The 4,802-nt window shown below is 35.2% G+C and overlaps 1 pseudogene; it reads right to left on the reverse strand.

Moving 5' to 3' along the window:
- Positions 1-1,413: 1,413 nt before the first annotated feature.
- LOC144304334 (large ribosomal subunit protein eL20 pseudogene) lies at positions 1,414-1,942 on the reverse strand (annotated as a pseudogene).
- Positions 1,943-4,802: the final 2,860 nt, after the last annotated feature.

Genomic DNA, 4,802 nt, shown 5'->3' on the forward strand with positions numbered 1-4,802 from the left:
ACCTTTTTTACTTCTTTTTTAAAAGATTTTATTTATTTATTCATGAGAGACACACAGAGAGAGGCAGAGACATAGGCAGAAGGAGAAGCAGGCTCCCTGTGGGGAACCTGACACAGGACTCAATCCCAGGACTCTGGCAACACACCCCGAGCCAAAGGCAGATACTCAACCATTGACCCACCCAGGTGTCCCTTTTTACTTTTTTAAGAAAAAGTTGCAGCAGCATAGTGTTTGATGTTGCTTTTTTCTCCTAATCTGATAATCTCTAGATTTTAATTGGATTTTTAGACCATTTACATTTAATGTGGTTGTTGATATGATTGTATTGGAATCTACCATCTTGTTATTTGTGTTCTATATGTTCCTTCTGTTTTGTGTTCCCTTTATCCTCTTTTTCTGCTTTCTTTTGGATTAGTTTATTATTTTTATGATTCTGTTTTGTCTCCTTTGTTGTCTTATCAGTTAAAACTGTTATGTTATTTTATTTGTTGCTTTGGGGAGTATATTGTTCAGCTTTAACATATCATAGTCAACCTTCAAGTGATACTGTACACTTAGAGTATAAGAACTTTATAATGGTATATATTTTTATTTCTTCTTTTCTCCTGGCCTTTAAACTATTGTCAACATATTTCATATTTAGATATGCTCAAATCCCTACAGTACATTGCTATTATTTTTGTTTCAAACAGCTGATAATCTTTGTTTCTTTTAAAGATTTTATTTATTTATTCATGAGAGACACACACAGAGAGAGAAGCAGACACAGGCAGAGGGAGAAGCAGGCTTCATGCAGGGAGCCTGATGTGGGACTCAATCCCAGGACTCCAGGATTATGCCCTGGGTCGAAGGCAGGTGCTAAACTGCTGAGCCACCCAGGGATCCCCCAGCTGATAATCTTTTAAAGAGATTTAAATTAAAAAGCAAGTGTTTATATTTACCTTTGTAGTTTCTATTTCCAGTGCTCTCCCTTTGTGTACATTGAAATTTCCATCTGGTAACTTTTTGTCTGGTAATTTTCATTCTGTTTGGGGAACTTGCTTTATTTATTGTACTGCAGGTCTATTAGCAGTTGATTTTTTTTCAGTTTTTGTAGGTCTACAGAAAGTCTTTATTCACCATCATTTTTTAAAAGTCTATTTTCCCTTTTTTTCTCCCAGTTAGTATTTTAAAGATCTCAGTACAATATTTTGTAGCTTATGTTGTCTTTAATTAGAAATCTGTTGTTCTCTTTATGTTTATTCCTCTGCATGTAATATGTCTCTATTTTGCCCCTATGGTTGTTTTTCACATTTTTTCTTTATCACTGACTCTAAGCTTTTTGATTATGATGTGCCTTAATTTTCTTCATGCTTTTTGTCCTTGGGATTCATAGGAATTCTTGGATTTTTTTGTCCCTATGAGTTTACTTGGTCAGATGTGTGGATGGGGAGGGCCATGCATCCAAAAGAAGGTGCTGGGGCTTTTGGTGGCGAAGCTTGGTCTGTGCTGTCAACTCAAGACCCCATGTGGGTGGTAGGAACTTGATCTTGGAGTTGTGGAACTGCTTGACCACTGACTGGCCATGATCTCTTCTAGGTTTATGATCTGGATTGAATGGGCCTGGGTGCTGTACTGGGCCCCCACATCATGATAACCCTGAGTGACAGTGCCCACAGTGGCCAAGTCTCTATATACCCAGTATGTGTGGATCCTACTGTTGTAGCACAGTTAGATGCCAAAGTTCTTTACCTGCAGGGGAGATTGCTTAAATACCTGCTGACAGTAGAGCATTTTTTCTGAAGACTCCTTCAGTTGAGACAGAAAGTACCAGAAGCAGGACTTGGCAATGACACGATTAGGTACAAAGATTGGCATGTGGTAAAGTGCAGTGAGTAGCATTTGGGAGTGGTAGGAAGTACCCCACCATCTTATATTCTTGCAATATGCTTAAGAGCTTCATGATGCTCTCCTTATGCTTGCTGCCACCCACAAAACAAATTTATGGTTTTCAACCAACTAGGACAATTTTCAGTCACTATTTCTTCAAATATGTATTGCCTTCCCATCCTTTCAGGGATGCCAAATACATCATATTTGGCCATATGAGTTTGCCCCATCGTTCACTGATGCTTTGTCAATTCTTTTTCCTGTCTTTATTTCTGTCTGTGTTTCATTTTGGATGGCTTCTATTGCTGTCTTGTAGTTTACTAATCTTTTTTTCTGTTTTGTCTATTCACTTGTTAATTTCATACAGTTAATTTCATCACATATTGTAGTTTTCATCTTTATACATTCATTTGTGTCTTTTTATTTATTTTTTAAAAAATATTTATTTTTGAGAGAGAGAGTGTGTGTGCATGTGGGGAGGAGGGCAGAACAAAAGGGAAAGAGAGAATCTCATGCGGACTCCCCAGTGAGTGTGGAGCCTGATGTGGGACTCAATCTCATGACTCTGAGATCATGACCTGAGCTGAAATCAAGATGCAACTGAGCCACCCAGGTGCTCCCAATTGTGTCTTTTTAAAATATCTTCCGTGTCTCCATTTAGCATGTTCAATCTTTCTCTATTATTTTCCGTTTATAATTCTGTCAGTTTTGATTTTTATGTTTTGAAGCCATATTGTGTTAGAAGAATACAAGCTATTTACTATGCGTGTGTGTGTGTGTGTATTCACGTGTGCATACATGTATTGTGTGTATATATATCAAAAGTATATATATTTTTTCTATAAATATTCAATGTACTTATTTTAATATATATGTATATCATATATATGATTTTTCCATTTAAGTCTTTTTGCTTTATTTTCTACATTGATACCAAAATTAATAAAAATCACTAAAATTACTACATTACCAGCTTTCTTCTAGTTAGTATTTGTATAACAAATCTGTTCCTACATTTTTATTTTCAGTATTTCAAGGTTCATATTTTTTTAGGTGTATCTCCTGTAAGCACTTTATTTTTTATGTATGTTTTAAAGATGTTTTTATTTGTTCATGAGAGGCACAGAGAAAGAGAGGCAGAGATGTAGGCAGAGGGAGAAGCAGGCTCCATGCAGGGAGCCCGGTGTGGGACTCGATCTTGGGGCTCCAGAATCATGCCCTGAGCTGAAGGCAGACGCTTAACTACTGAGCCACTCAGACATCCCTTCTGTAAGCACTTTAGAACTAAATTTTATCTTGTTTGTTACTGCATTCTTTGAATTAAAAGTTTTAATCTATTTACAGAGGTTGCTCCTAATCATCACAAGGCATCAAAGAGTCATAAAATAACTAATATGGGGGGAAGCACAGATATTTAGGAACTCTCTTACTAAGGTCTTGGTCATGGGCCCCAATTTCAGTGGTTTTTCTGACTTTCTTTCTCAAGTAGAGGCTGGAATTACAGTAGCTTCTATGAAATCATCTTTCTTCCTGCAGATAGGCCTGAAGATATTGATAGAGAAAAATGACCTTACTTTCCTAAAGTGTGAGACTATACTCAAGGTACTCTCATGGTCTCTTAAAGCATTTATGTATGGTATTATTTTGTATTCTGCTTGAAAGTTGATTTTAAATAATGTCATTCTTAAAAAAAAAAAAAACTTATTTCTTAGTGTTTAGATTTTCTAATTGTCTCCATATTATTTAGTTCATGAAGTTGCTCCTTTTAAGATGGTCATGAATTTACCTGATCAGTGTTAGGGTGAAAATTTTTTTATTGTAATAGACCATACACTGTTCAGGGTCATTTATGATGAATACAAGGTAACATGCCTATTACATAAAAATAAAATAATTGTTTTTGTAAAATGAATTGGAAGATGTGGCATAATTAGACAGTGGGCATTTGTATTCTCCTATTATCGCTTTAGAGCTGCAAAAAAATGGAAGTAATTTATTTCATCTTGGTAATGCTCCTTCTTTCTGGTCCAACAATTTATCAGAAATGTTAATCCAGCAAGCAGTAAGTGGGGGTGGGGGGAGAAGAGGAGAGAAGGGATTTAAAATTAGCCTGGAAATATTGCACAACTCATTAAAAATGTAATCATGCGTAAAATGAGATCAATGAAAATTTATCTAAAAGTGCAAGGAAAAGGCATTTTCTAGTATGATACTGGATTTAATAGACTGGATTTTAATTTAGTCAGTTTGCTACAAAAAAATCCCTCCAGGCTAAATAAAACAGTTTTCCCTCCCAGTTATTGTACAGACAGCTAATTTTCAGACCCCTTCCTTCTGATATTCAATCTTATCTCTTGCTGGATATGGGTTTCAGTATATTGCAGAATTTGTTTTCTTTACATTTTCCATTACTGCTTTCATTTGCATGATAAATGATTAGAAGTAGAAACAGGGAAAAAAAACCCATGCAGAACATTTCTTTATTAATTTTGTTTAAATTAGAGTATCTTTCTTATTCACCCTTCCACCACCCTATTTAACAACCAGTATATCTAAGAGTTATTTTAATATTTTGTTGTACAGTTAGAGAAATAAGGTACATACTTTTTACTTTATTATGTAACATTTTCCTTTGTTCTTATGTTTGTAGTCTACATTTTGGTTCCTGTCTTGTGCTGTTAATGATAATGATGAATTTTCTCTTAAAAGAAACCCTTGTATTTTAACATGATCATGGGATGCAGACTTTAAAATATATTAACATTGATGAATGTAAGGGTTTGACGATTTATTCTGCAGACGATATCCTCATGATTCTTAATAAATAGGGTGTGTAAAATTGGGCTTTACTTAAGGCTTCTGCCCCTTCCCAGCTTAGCTGTTTTTCTAGTCTGATAATTTAGAAGTCTGATATGATATAACTAACTAAACAC

Source organism: Canis aureus, chromosome 3, assembly GCF_053574225.1.
Source record: "Canis aureus isolate CA01 chromosome 3, VMU_Caureus_v.1.0, whole genome shotgun sequence".
Classification (NCBI taxonomy): domain Eukaryota; kingdom Metazoa; phylum Chordata; class Mammalia; order Carnivora; family Canidae; genus Canis; species Canis aureus.